Below are 15,542 nucleotides of genomic sequence, written 5' to 3'. Positions count from 1 at the left end.
TGCATGCAAGAATGATAAGAAATTCAGCGCCATGGACATCATCACATTCTGTGGCATTCCGGTTCCCCGTACATCTACTATTACGGAATTAAGACGACAAACTGGGCGAGTTGGTGATTGAACATGTTCCTATGGGTGGGCAGCGCAACCCGGACGAAGGACGAGAGGAAGTACCTGCGCTCGTGTTGTGTACTTCCTCTCGTCCTTCGTCCGGGTTGCGCTGCCCACCCATAGGAACATGTACTATTACGGAGCAGAATACCGGTGTTACATTCATAAACCCCGACAGCAGCTGTGCAGCGTGTGCCTCTCCACGGGTCATCGACCGGATGTTTGCCCAACACCGGATAAACCCCGATGTGCTGCGTGCGCAACTTCCAACCCCTCCGAAGGACATGATTGCACGCTGAAATGTTTTACTGTGGTGGTGAGCACCCAGTAACTGACTCTTGATGTCCAGTAAGGCAACGCAAACCCTTTAACAAGAGCCACGTGTTCCGAGAGTAACAGAAAATGGGGGAGCGACCACTCCAGAACGACAAGAAATTCAGCAAGGTAACGACATACAGTGGTGGGGCACCTACGACTACTGATGCAACACGTGGTCGTCCCCGCTACCGATCCCGGAGACACAGCCAGGGCCAAAGCCGCAGTAGGTCCATGGTCCGCAGGCCGTCCAAGGACCAGAAGAAACCACGTGGTCGAAGCTGATCTGGGAGCTACAGCCTTACGCAGCAGAAACAGCTACCGAACGAACTTCAGGCTGCGTGGACGAAAACGCCCGACCATCTCACCAGGAAGGTGACAGCGGTGAGTTAGTCTGCGTATTTTCCCTCTCTTTCTTCCTCCCTTCCTTCACCTCCCTCCACACAGCAAACAAACAAACAAAACAAGCTGTTTCCCACAGCGACGCTTTCACTCACTCAGACAACCGCACTCGCACCTAAGAAACTCCCTCACAATTCCTGCAGCAAACAATAAGCGTGCGAAATGATAGAGGAAATGACGACTGTTTTGAGAGCGGAGATGCAAAAAATGAAGGAAGAGATCATGGCTGATGTCCAGCACATGCTACAACAGGTCATACAACAAGCCATGACTGACATGAAACAATTCATCAGCGCAACCTCTAGCTCTACTTTCAGCCATCAAAACGACTCACTTCCACATGGCACTAACGCCACTCGAGAACCAAGAAGGTCGCGCCCTTATACCCTTCCGGCTCGTACAACAACACCTGCCCTCGCCAGCGAGGCGGTATCCACCAATCATGGCCAGCAAACCTAAGAGGCACACTACCACTAACTTCAGGGTGTGGCAATGGAATTGTAGAGGGTACCGAATGAAGAGAGGTTCCCTCACACAGTTCCTAGCCACACAGCCTCACACACTAAACGTTATAGCACTTCAAGAAGTACATTGCACTCCCGCACTCACTGGATACACTGCATGCACCGACAAGTATGACACCACCAAAGCACCACTAGCTGCCAACCTTGTGTCCAAACAAATCAATGTGATCGAGCACACGCTCGACAGCTCCCATATTCCGTATGTTCTCTTAGAAATTGTACCTAGGAATCGATATGAAAACAGCTTGTTTTTACTTAATATCTACAGTGCCCCCAAATGGCGACAAGACGACTTCGGACAACTTTTTTCGGCCGCCAGTGAACAAGCCAAAAAATTAATTATTCTGGGAGATTTCAATGCGTCCCACCCAGCCTGGGGGTACCAAACAGAAACTCCAAAAGACCACCGTCTAGCCCACGCCATTAGCCTTCATAAATTCACTCTGCTAAATAGGACCTGACACACCAACCAGAACGGGCAACAGCGTAAGCAGAAACACCTTCCCTGACCTAAAAATGGTCAAGGGGTTGACTCAATGCTCCTGGAACAACCTAATGGATAACCTGGGCAGTGACCACAGCATTCTAGCCACAGAAGTCCAACTGGTGGCCATACGCACCCCAGAACGTCCAATTAAAATAACGAACTGGGACGCTTTCAGGTGCAAGAGAACCAAATCTGAACAACATGAAGCGCCATCTCTACACGAGTGGACATAACAGCTACAAGTAGATTTTAAAGCAGCCACTAAGCAACTTACTGCAACAACGGAGACACCGGATGTGGACAGACATTTGCTTCATCTTTGGGAGGCTTGAAGAGGCCTGACCAAACGATGGAAGAGGCAGCGGCACAACAGTAGGCTGAAACAAAGAATCGCCCGGATCACAGCACAAGCTGAAGAATACGTTACCAGCTTCACTAATAGCAATTGGCACAACCTCTGCGACCGCCTTAATGGCACACTAAGTAGTTACCAAACGTGGTCCATCCTCAGAGCACTACTCAAACCAACGCACACAAGAACGCACATAACGAACACCGTCCGCACTATCATCCATAAAGAACAAATGGATGATGACGCGCTGCTCCAAACACTGCAACAGAGATACATTGCTACAGGTCACCGACCGGAGTACAAAGACTATCCACAGGAGGAAGAAACCCAATTAGACGGTGATATTACACCGACAGAAGTGAGGGCAGCTGCATACGGCGTAAGACGTAACACGGTGCCCGGAGCAGACGGCATTCATTATGCACTGCTGCGCAACCTCGACGACCAGGCCATACGGCAACTCACTGCATACTATTACGACAATTGCAAAAACGGAAGGCTTCACGGGGATGGCGACACGCCAATATCACGTTAATCCCAAAACCCGGGAAACCGGTGTCCCTCGAAAATCTCAGACCCATTTCCCTGACATCGTGTATTGGCAAACTCTTGGAGCATGTAGTTCTAAATCGCCTCCAGCCTCACCTCGAAGAGAACCAATTCTTCCCCAATACCTTATTCGGCTATCGACCAGGTCTGTCTGCACAGAACATACTCCTACAACTTAAGGAGGATGTTGTGGATAGTCCAAGTAAAGCTCAAACAAGAGCCATTCTGGCGTTGGACCTCCAAGGGGCCTTCGATAACGTCTCACATGGCCTTATTCTAAACCATCTTGCAATCTCCCGGAGCGGAAAACACATCTATGACTATGTCCGAGCCTTTTTATGTGACCGCACAGCCACCATCGGCCTAGGTAATATTCGGTCGGATATCATAAAACTTTCCGGCAGAGAGACTCTCCAGGTTTCGGTTCTCTCACCCGCCCTGTTCAACGTGGCGACGGCAAAGCTACCACCTCTCCTCGACAAACTTCCAAACGTGCAGCACGCTCTGTACGCCGATGATGTTGCAATCTGGGTGACCACATGGTGAGACGGCTTCATTTAAGACGCACTACAGGACGCCGTAAATATAGTACAAGAGTATGCAACACCCGGGGGACTCACATGTGCAGCTGAGAAATCGGAGCTCCTGTCTGTATTCAAAAAACGCAATAAGGCCGATATTCCACCAGCCATCACGTTGCATCTCAATGATAACGTTATTCCAAGGGTACACAGACTACGTGTACTAGGCCTTCACATACAACACAACGGGATGGCCACACATGCCCTACACGTGCTAGGCCAACAACTTACCTAAGTAACGCACACGATAAAGCGCATTACAAACCGCCAACAAGGTCTCGAAGAAAAATACGTACTCCGAATTGTGCAAGCCCTCATAATTAGCTGATTAACCTACCACCTCCCCTATTATAATCTGACTCAGACTCAGATGCAGCAGATGGACACCATCCTCCGCACGGCACTAAAGGCAGCGCTGGGACTACCCCAACATGCGGCTACGCAGCTCCTACTACGACTGGGGGTGCATAACACCATCCGCGAACTAGTTGAAGGTCATCTTAACAGCCAGTTACAACGTCTGGAGCGAACAATGCAAGGGTGCCACATTCCATCCCGGCTAGGATACCAAACAACAAGGAAACCACAACAGGAAAACCGCACACTTCTTCCACTTAGCATTCGCAACAAAATTCACGTGGCCCCAATTCCTCGGAATATGCACCCTGACCGTCATAAAGGCGGAAGAAAGGCAACAGCACAAGCCCTGGCTCGACTCTTTCGCGATGACACCTCGAACACACCGTTCCTATACACCAACGTGGCCTGCTACCCACCGAAACGTGCTCTATGTCTAGTCGTACTAGATAGTGCAGACATTCTGAGGGCTTCGGCCACGCTCAACACTGTGGAGAGTGGCACGGCGGAAGAGGCTGCTATCACCCTAGTCACCGTACATGCTTCAACCATGCCGGCACCGGATGGACCCATCACAGTAGTCACGGATTCACAGACCGCTTGCAGGACTTTGGCACAAGGGAGGGTGACACCTTACAAACACCGCATCCTTACATCATTACACCCCACAGCTCTACACAGGGTGCGTATCGTCTGGACACCTGGACACGCCTCCCTCCATGGTAACAGAGACTTTTAGCTTGTACGCTATTCCGGTAAACGGGAGCGGTTTGGGCGGATTACCGGATGGTCGGGGCGTAAACGTGAGCGGTGAAGCCGCCTGGTGTTGTAGAGTTCAACCAGACAAACGCATAGCTAAAACTGCAGTAACTCACCATATCCTGCTTCGCCACTCGTGCAAATTTTTGGCAGCGGCGTAATTGTGAACACGATTACGCCACTGTCGAAAATTTACGCCAGCAGCTAAGCAGAATACAGTAATTAGCTCTGTGTTTGTGTGGTTGAGCTTTGCGCCACCAGCTGGCGCCACCAATCTGGCCGCTCACGTTGACGCCCCCGCTAAACCGGAAAACCGCCCGCGCTTGCCCGAATACCGGACACGCTAAAAGTCTCTAATGAACGCGCTAATGCGGTAGCCCGAGAGCTTGCTAACCGGGCGCCAGTGAAAGAGCTGTCCAACCCACACAACGCACCGACGGAACCACTCAACTACACTGAAACTCGACAATATTACAGAGATACCAGGAGACACTTCCCTCCATCACATACTTCCCTTAATCGAGAAGATGCCGTCACCTGGCGACAGCTTCAACCTAATTAATTTCCCTGCCTCTTTTATATTCACCTCTTCCACCTGACACAATATCCCTCATACTGTCCCTATTGTGGAGCAAAGCCCACAGTATATCATTACACCTGGGAGTACCCACACCCTCCGGGCTACTCCCCTATTTCTTCACCTTCACATTCCTCCTGGGAGGCTACGCTGACCAGCTCAGATCCGCAATAGCAGCGACGGCTGATCTGGCGAGCACTCGGGCTGGCGCGAGCCAATGGGGCCCTGAACTTACGGCTCCGCCTTGCGAGGAAGTCGCGAAATCTCATGAAAAATAAATGTTTTCTCTCTTTCTCTCTCTCGGAATGCGATGTACTGAATCCGGAAACAAGTATCTTTACGGCTTAGGCCTATGCTTTATTATCGGCTGTGACAGGGCAGCGTATTATCGCCGCTTTTGTTTAACGCGGTACTCGCCGCGCTTCCAAGTCGTTTGCCTCGAGACACTGACTTCCCTGTGTGCATAGCTGTCTACGCAGATGACATTGCTCTGTGGATAAGCGGACCTTCGCACCTTGGTCCGCGGCTTCGTGCAAGCTTGCAAAGAGCTCTCAACGCTACTTCGGAGTACTTGGGTGAAGTTAGCCTGCTCATATCACCTGCTAAGTCGGCTGCAATAGCATATCACCCTAAACAACGCTCTCGTCGAACAATAAGCCGACTGTATCTTGACGAAACGCCTGTAAACTGGGTGCGTCAACACCGTTATTTGGGGTTAATTGTGGATGATCGCATCTCTTGGCGTCCTGCCGTTAAATCTGTACGACGCAAATCACACTCCCTTCTGAAGTATGTGGCCGCCTTGACTGCTCGAGGTGCTGGTTGCGACCAAACAACGGCTCTTCAGGTGTACCAGTCATCTGTACTCTCAGGCATGCTGTACGCATTACCAATTTTGAACATACCACCTAGTTTGATGGCCCAACTGGAGCGAGATCATCGCATTGCCCTTCGACTAATGCTTGGATTACCTCGTGAGGCGCAATCTATTGCATTACTTACTGAAGCGCATCAGTTACCCCTGAGGCTGCAAGCAGATCAGAGAGCTCTATATCATATTGAGCGTCTGCACCGCACATCGAATGGTCAATCGCTCCTTGATCGTCTGTTGCACCGCCCATTATCTCGCATGGGAAAAATGGCGGCATTATTTATGGATATCACTACGATTTCTGAACATGCTGCTTCAGATACGTCTCCGCCTCCAAAAGGTATCACGAAACACGTATTCCCCATTTTCCTCACAATCCCTGACATGCACAAAAAGTCTGATATGGCTGTTTCGGCAATATTCCAATTTGCTCAGTCTCACTTGTTCTAAAAGTTTCCAGATTATCTCCAAGTTTTCACAGATGCATCTGTACACAACGACGGTCAAGGCGCCTCTGCAGCTTTTTACTGCCCTTCAACTCAACTACGACGTATCTTTCAAATACCTCATCCCACTTCGTCAACAACTGCGGAACAAGCAGCGATTAATGTTGCACTAAAATACGTGCAAGAGGAGTTAATTACATCGAAGGTTGTCATCCTTACGGACTCCCGTGCTGCCCTTAGCAGGTTACAACGCAGTGAGCTTGATTGTCCACTTGTGCGCATCATTAATGACTCTGCGAGCAAAATTACATCACGTGGGGTATCTCTCGTTGCTCAATGGATACCTTCACACGTAGGAATCGCCGGAAATGAAGAGGCTGATCGGCTCGCTTCAAGTTGCGTTCATAACAACTGTGACTGCCCAGAAATTTTGTGCAAGCCTGATGACGCTCGTCTGCTAATTCGTCGCCACCTACTCAAGCAGCATCCAGATCAGCGCGTCGCAAATGGAACGTTCCCGACCCGTGTCGAGGCTGGCCTCGTCGCGCTATAGCACAACTGCTCAAGCTGAGGGTTGGTTGCGTGAACGTGCAGGAACGTTTATACAGACAAGGGCGTGCGGAAAGTCCATTGTGTACGTCTTGTGGCTGCTACGAGGCACTTCAGTACCTTATACTTAAGTGTCCCGCTTTCAGTGCGCAGCGCATGTCGCTAGTGAGAAACTATCATCTCCTTGGCCTGCGGTGTGCGACACTCGAGGAATGTTTATACCCCAGTGGCTGTGCATCTAAACGTGATCAGGCCCATCGCGCCCTGCTAACCTTTACAGAACTAACTAACTCAGGTTCACGTTTGTAGCATGAACATTCAACATTCTGTTGTAGCGTGACCTTCAGTGACCGGCTCTACTGTGTTCGTTTCACGTTTGTTTCACGTTGTTCACGTTTGTAGCATGAACATTCAACATTCTGTAGTAGCGTGACCTTCAGTGACCGACTCTACTTTGTGTGATCAGTACTGTACCCTAATGCTTCTTCCTTCGAAGATGGGAGGTGGCGAGTTCAAACACCTTATAGCGTACATTGTGAACCGACTACCGGTGAAACGGTGATTACGTGCAGCTTTACTTGGCGTCTCATCGTGGAGAACACAATTAGCCGCATAGCGAACTAGCCATGGATGTGGTTGATAATTGTGGAGGCTGTTCGACGCGGCGTCACTTTAACTCCGGCTGCAGAGTTCTACTTTAGTCTTTAGATTTGACCTGTTGCAGTGTTCTACTTTGGTCTTTAGATTTGTCCTGTTGCTCTCCTTTCCTCTTTCCTTTTTCCTCCCCTCCTTCCTATCTTCCATTTCTGTGTTGCTGTCACCTCCCTTCAGAGGAGTAGGCAGGCGTTCTGCCCCTTCCGGTGGCAGTTGCCAGCCTGCTCCTCGCTTTCCCTTTCCTGATACCTGTGTATATGTGTATATGTGTTCAAAACAAATAATAATAATACTAATATGAGGAAATCACAGCTCCTAAAATTTTATGGATACTCCCAAAGCATCGCGAGGGGACTTGATGTAACTCTGTAAGAACTAATACCAGTACTTGTTGAGCTGTTCTCAGTCCCGTGTAAAGCGTATATATCTACTCAGCATGCAATATATGCTGGGTGCCTGGCCATAGGGACATCGACGGTAATGTTCTGGCGGGCCAAATGACCATGTCAATTGCATCGCAACCCATTAATCATACCGCTGCTGTCCCTTTCACAGATCTGATACCTTTCTTAGAAAAAAAACTGCAAAGTCACTGGCAGCGCTTGTGGGACGCGGAAACATAATATGCCGCGCGTAATAAAGCGGCAGCTAGGTTAATCACCATCCGCAACAAAATTACGCCGAGCAGTCGTCCTATTTGGTTGTCTCAGAATATGACACACATTTGGTACCCGTTTTCTCTACTTACTGAAAATTTAACCTCCAACCTGTGGTAGATGTGGAGAGAGGCTCACCGTCCTCCACGTCCTCCTGGAGTGTCGGGAAGCTGAATATGAGAGAAATATACATTTTTCCCTAGCATAAAGACAGGACATAGTTTCTCGGCCCAGAACTGTTTTCTCATACAAATACATTCCTAGGTTTCTTGAAAGATGTCTTACATGTTATTAGCCCAATAAATTTGTAGCGCATCCTCTATTCACAAGATGCTGCTGTGATAGTAGTTATGTGTAGCACATGCTTACAGCGTCCCCGTGTTTCAAGGGCTCACGTGAGGCAGTAGTGCTCGAGCCAATTTTTGCACCTGACATATTTTTATGTCGAAACATTTTTTCACTGTGAATTTTAATAATCTTCGTACACTTCAATAGTCCTCGCCAAACTACTATTACATGCAGATTTTAGGCACTTTACAGCCATTATTTATTGGCCGCCTTACAGACACGTCCAACCAACTTCATAGAACTCATCAGTGTACTGTGAAGTCCCGAACACTGGTATGACCCTCTTTGGCCATACCGGGCCCTTGCGCCGCTAAACTACAGCACATTGAGTCATTACAATAAACGCGAGGTCTTCTTGGTTTCGGCAGGGTTCTTGGTTTGGGGCTTGGCCGATGGTCTATTGTGTTCTTCATTCAGTGCCGTCTGCCCCGACACGGTGGCAGCAACGCTGCAACAATAGAGGGCTTCATTGAACTGAAGCGCGACAACGCGCTTGGGACATTTCAGAGGTTTATGGACACAGTACCGCGCGGCCTGAAATGGGACATTTGTTCACGTTACCTTGACGACGTCGTTATTTTTCGACACTCTTTGCAGAGCATAATGATCGAGTGGACGCTGCCTTGAAGTGCATTTCACAAGGTGCCCTCACCCTGAACTCAAGCAAATGTCACTTCGGCCAACTATAGAGGCACAAATACATCTCGTGGACAGGCGCGGTGTGCAACCAGACCCTAAAAAGCCGCTGCAGTTAGTTACTTCAAGCAACCGCAATGGCAACGTGGGCTAAATTTATTGAATGTTTGCTCCTACTTCCCAAGTTTCGTGCCCGAATTTGCCAATACTGCCCAGCCTCTAATTTCATTACTGAGCAAGGATAAGTCTTCCACCTGCATAGCGGATTGCATTTCCTCGTTACCGCAACTGAAGTTCCTGCTCGCTTCCGGAAAAAACATTTGTCATTTTGACTCCTCTGTCACAACAGAATTCAACTTGAACGCGACTGGATCCGGCCTGGGCACCGTCTTCGTCTAGCATTTTGGTGAGGCCGAGCATGTCGCTGCCTATATGCCAGCCTGTCAATAAGAAAGTTCGAACAGATTTATACCGTGACTGACCAAGTGTGGGTAGCTGTCGTATTCGTCGTCCATAAGTTGTGTACATATATCTACGGGTGCCGCTTTGCTATCATTACTGATCACCATTACTATGCTTGTTGGTTCATCTCCGAGACCTGTCTGGCCGTCTTGCTCGAAGTGCGCTGCGTTTGCAGGAATTTAAATATGGAGACCTTTATAAGAAAGGCCGCCATTATGCGGACGCCCACTGTTTTTTTGAGGCTTCCTCTACCAGAATCTGCATGTGACGCAAAGAATTTCGAAGACTTTCTGGCCGCTATCCAATACATTCGTTTTTGCTACCTGGCCACCTTCCGCGAAGAGCAGTGCGACGACCACAGCTTGGATATCCTCTTTGCCTTAGCTGCTCGGCCGACAGGTAACAATGGGGCTCTTGCATTGCCCTGGGGGCGCTGCGAAAAAGGTGCTAAAAAGCGCCCTCGGTACTAAAATGGATCGTACCAAGCTGGGTCGTCTGCTTTGGAAATCACGTTTACAATATGGACCCGCCACTTTCGGTTGTGTTGTATCACGGCCTGCAGCGAATATTGGGCGCCGAAGATTTTTTCAGGGGTGGCACGCTGCTTAAACGCAAGAAATTATGCAGTGCCGAAAACGTGTACGCTGTTCAAGAAATAAGCGGCGAAGTTTTAGCGCGGTGTCAATCGCAAGTGAAGCGAGTCGCGTACGAAGTGGAACTTCAGGTAAGGTTTGCACGTTGCTAGATTCAGGCGCACAAGCTCGAGGAAATGCTTGCTATAAATGAATCCACAGCAGCGATGAGCAGACATTATGTGTACGGAACTGCTCGAGCACACGAGGGTACGCGCTGCGATGTACGAACTGCTCGAGCGCACGATCATACGCGCCACGACGGCAGCGGTCTTTCGACATGCCGCGAAACGGCGGGCCTCCTGCGATCTTTGTTGACTGCATGCCGCTAAAGTAGTTATGCCTGCGTTGTAGTAGCGGCCATCTGTCCCTTTTAGTAACTGGTAATAACTGATGCAAAGCATACGAGCTCGCACGTACGTGCGAATCGCGCTGCAGAGCGAGCTCGTGCGCTGCTCGCTTGATGTAGCTTTTAATGACAGCGCTCGAACATCGATCTGCTGTAATCAATACTACCTTGCTGCGCTGCCTCAACATGCTGGCTTGAGGTCAAGTATGAGCACATTTAGCTCTTTAACCTGTGCTGCTCGTAGTGGGGTAGTAAATTGTCACTGAATCAGCCCGGCCATTTGTGGTCATTTGCACACACCTGGTCACTTCACTTCGCATCGGTCGAATTGTTAATTGTCGCTGTGTCCGGGTCTCGAATTGTGAATTACCAGCCATGCCTGCTGCTATGTCGGTCTGCTGTCGGGACTGTAGGTGCAAAAGACCGAAATTTAGAACGCAGATAATCAAGCAAGATTCAAGACAGGCGAAGCAGTCAGCATGGCGCGAAGTTTCGCTTACTCAGCGCGACGAACTGCAGCTATGCAGCGCGCCCGACGCTCCACTTCTTGAGGCCTTTAAGGAAAACGGTAGAATCTGATGTTGGGATTCAGGCCTTCTTGTTCATGGTAGCTCACGACGCAGAAGTAATGACGGTGACGCCTTTTCGAGGCTGGGCTAGGTCTCTCCGGATCGGCGTCACCGATTCCTTCTGCTCCCAGCACTACGTCCCACGGCACGCGGATAGTCCGTTTTCGTTAAAATATAGGCTGCGGCGAGCTCGCAGCGTGGTCGGCATGGTCTGTGAGAAGTGACGAGCCTTTTCGCACTCGCAACAGGGCAGAAAAAAGTGCGAATCGACGCAAAACTCGGCCTAGAAATGTGCTTCGCCACAGCCAGGGCTCAATACGACCCAAGCTGGTACGACCCAGATGTCGTTTCCCGCGCCGCCACCAGGCGCCGCTACTATACCTCAAACTCCAGCGCAAGACGCCCATAGCTTTGCCATCGGTTGTGTCGGCAGCGGCAGGCGGCGGGTGCCCGGCGTCCGGAGAGCGCGCGCGAGCGCCGACAACGCCGACACGAAAGAGGGAGGCGGAGAAACGTCGGCTCTTGAGCCAACCACTGAAAGACAGGACCGACAAGCGGACGTTCAATAGACGAAAACTGCCCGGCCATGCGTCACCACCTCATTGGTCGAACCCAAACACGGGACCAAAACGCGTGCGCCATCTATCCAAAATAGAACCCAACATGTTTGAACAGTTGACACAAGGTTCCTCAGAGGGCGACACTATACCACCCTATCCAAGATGGACTCCTCTACAAACAAATACGGGGATGATGGTGTCAGCCTCCTGTTTGTGGTCCCTATCAATTTGAGAAGTCGCATTCTCCGAGCTAAATACGATCACGTGGACGCTAAGCACATGGATTTCACCAGAAAATGCTACCGCATTGAGGCCCTATACAGGCCTATTGTGCGACAGAGTGTAAGAAAATAGGTGGGCAGCTGTGAAAAATGCAAATAATTTAAGTGCTCTAACACTACACCGGTCAGACTCCTTCACCCTGTGGCACTACTATCATCCCCCTTCGAAATGGTTGAAGTGCATCATCTCAGCTTATTCCCGCGCTGAACAAACGACCACCGTTGGATTATGGTCTGCGTCGACTATCTGATGGGTTATGCAAGAAACCGCCGGGATGCCAATGGACACGGCTATCGATATTTCGGGATTCCTCCTGTATTTTGTTATACTGCGTCATGGAGCCCTTCGTATTATTGTGAGGCATCGTGGTCACCAACTCGCGGCCGACGTAAAAATTAAAGAGCTGCGTCTGTTTGCTTGCCGATTTCGCCACGTGAGCTCACGTCATCTGCAGATAAATGATCTTGTCGAGCACTCCAACAGATCTTTGACTAACATACCTTCTGTTATAAAAAAATCAATTGGGGGGCTTTAGGTGCCAAAACAAAATTCTGATTAAGAAGCACGCAGTATAGTGTGAGACTCCGGAAATTTCGACCACCTGGGGTTCTTTAACGTGCACCTAAATCTAAATACACGGGTGTTTTCGCATTTTGCCTCCATCGAAATGCGGTCGTCTTGGTCGGGATTGGAGCCCACGACATCGTGCTTAGCAGCCGAACGTCAGAGCCACTAAGCAACCAAGGCGGGTATGCCTTCGATTTTCGTCGATTCCAGCAACACATTACATACGTCTACAACATTACAATGCTTGAAACCACCGGCTACAGCCCCTTCTTTCTTTATGTTAGACCACGCCGCACATTCCTTGACACCATTCTGCCTTTTATTCATGCGGACTCTTCTATCACCCAGGCTCTCTGCCGCGCTGAGGAAGCACGTCGCATAGGTCAGATCCGTACGCTGGCGTCCCAGGACCTCTCTAAGATCATTTACGATTCATGGCATAAGAATGCGTCTTACGACAAAGGGGACTAAGTATGGCTTTGGACACCAGTACGCAAGCGCGGCCTCTGCCAGAAGTTTCTCCCTCGTTACAGCGGGCACTTCACATTGCCGATCACCTAAGTGATTTGACCTAATCGATTGCTCGTCTCTTGTCGCATGGCAACCATTCTAAGATGACGCAGCTTGTTTACGTCACCCACTTGAAGGGCTGATATCCCGTGCTTCTTAGTGCACGTAACACTTAGTAGCCGAGCGGGCTTCGTCTGGCAAAAGGGGAGTATTACACTAGGGCGACTGCAAGGACACAAGAAGAGGAGCAAGAAGTGCGTTCGTGCTTAGAGCGGCTCGGTATTAGTGCGGCAACCCTTTTCATCATTTCATCTTTAAACAAACGCACACCATCGTAACGATAATGTCAACGAGAGATTAAGGGAAGCCGAGGGCCTCGATTTTGTTAATCATCAATATATATTGACAACAGGCAATGAAGCCAAGGAAAGCACCTAGGAGATTAAGTATGTTTGAAATTGTAATATAGCAAATGGTACAGGAAAGAGCAATGAAAGTAGACGAAACGATAACGTGTCGCTAGTAGGAGCCAAAAACACAACCTCTACATTATGCGTGCCTTAAACTAAGAACCATATACAGGTTCCTTTGTATGTAATAGCGGCATGATTACGCTTTCTGTACGTAGTTGGGTGAGCGTTTTATGATTTGAAACGAGCTAAGGAGGTTCTATTTTTTGCGTTTTCATGTAATTATGCGGGAAATCTGCTGTGCCAAGGTGGTCTCTGTCAACGTTTTAATTTCTATTGACGGTACATTCCCGGTGGTACATTGTCACCTCTTTGCACAAGGAAAAGGCCCTTAGTTCAGGCGTTGTATCAGACGGTCCAGCCATGCCACTGCAGAAGAAGTGAGTTCTCACAATGAGAGAAGGCAGCCGTGCACTCAACAACTACTTTAGGTTCAATTCCCCGAGGTGTGTCGAAAAATTTCGATTCACTTCAGTAAGCAATATACTTCTTAATGCGCATCGATTATATAAACATTTTAGGAGAATTATCGTCGTTGCTGTCACCGTCATGCTACGTATAAAATCGTAGTGCAATAAAATCACTCTTCATGTTCTATGAGTAAAAAAAAAAAAGAAATGTGCGATGGTAAACCGAGAAGGATGTTGTCTAGAGGGGCAGCGCTTTGCTTGAGCGCGTATTCTCATACCCTGTCGTGGCTGCGTACGCCTGTCCGCACGGCGGAGAACATACGAGGCCCGCTTACTATTTCTAGGAAGTAATCGGCGGCGGGAGCAAACACGGCGGCGAAAGCAAGCACAACGTAGTGCCTAGCGGCACTATGTGGTGTCTCATGCACACTGTTTGCCTGCGCGCCAGCAGTTGGAGGTCACATAAGCGAGTTTCGAAGATGTGGTGAAGTGAGAAGCAGCACTAAGGGTTCGCTACCAGCGGCAGGCGATCCTCATCATGCCAGCATTGTAACAGCAAATGCTCGGGGTCATCGAGTGTGAAATGCTTATTTTTGTCTGTGCAGGCGTGACAACATGCTTGTTAGTTAAGCGAATTTTTGCTGCAATTCAGAGGGCAGATAAAATTAAATGCTTTGGTCTTTGGATCCAATACTTTGTTATCGCATTGAATGATTAGCCTTCCAGACGAAATTTGGACCTTTGTTACGTGGTAGTGCTTACTGCGATCGCGTATGCTCTTTGTTCGCGAAGGAGAACAAAAGTACAAATTTCTCAGTAGTGTAGGACATAGAATGAAATGAGTAAGAAGTATATTTCTGAAACCATGACGTCATTAGCTGCCGGGCGCAGCTCGGCAAGCCGTTGTGGCTAGCCCCTTGTCGTATTCTATGAAAACGAACAAAACTTATTTTTGCGCCAAATAATATGTTTATAGTCATCGTCATCACAATAACCTTTGCACTTGAAAGAGGTGTATTTTTCGTATTGAAAACAAGCACCTTTCGTTACCTTTGTTTCACATACATTTATCTTCTAAATCTTCATACTTGTCCCAGTAACTAGCTACGTGCTTAGTACTGCAACTAACATAGCAACACTCCCGTGCCTTCCCATCCGCCGCCATAACCTTCCACACGCTACTGTCATCGGTAGTGCTTAAAATAAAAGGCAGACAGCTTGACCAATGCTGCAAGCTATGCGATACTATAGTGTGGCATTCTAGTGAAGATACGTCAGTGCAGCTGCCCTCAAAACAGTATTCAAGCAACAATAACTTTCTCGATGAAACAACTGGCCTAAAGAAAGCCGTGAGAAGAAAGCGCACATACCATAATAGGCAAATAGGTTACATACAAGCCAGCTTTCCAATAAAATAAACAATTTCAATGTAACAACCAAGTGTTAGGTAAAAACTGTGTGAATCACGTTTTCATAATACTGGCGTGCGCAGCTGCAGCGAACAAACTGACGTTTCTGCGAAGTCGTCACACAAAGTTGGCTTTGTCCCTGGAAAGT

Source organism: Dermacentor andersoni, chromosome 4 (genome assembly GCF_023375885.2).
Source record: "Dermacentor andersoni chromosome 4, qqDerAnde1_hic_scaffold, whole genome shotgun sequence".
Classification (NCBI taxonomy): Eukaryota; Metazoa; Arthropoda; class Arachnida; order Ixodida; family Ixodidae; genus Dermacentor; species Dermacentor andersoni.
The sequence above is the reverse complement of the archived record's forward strand: the minus strand, read 5'-3'. Positions refer to the sequence as shown.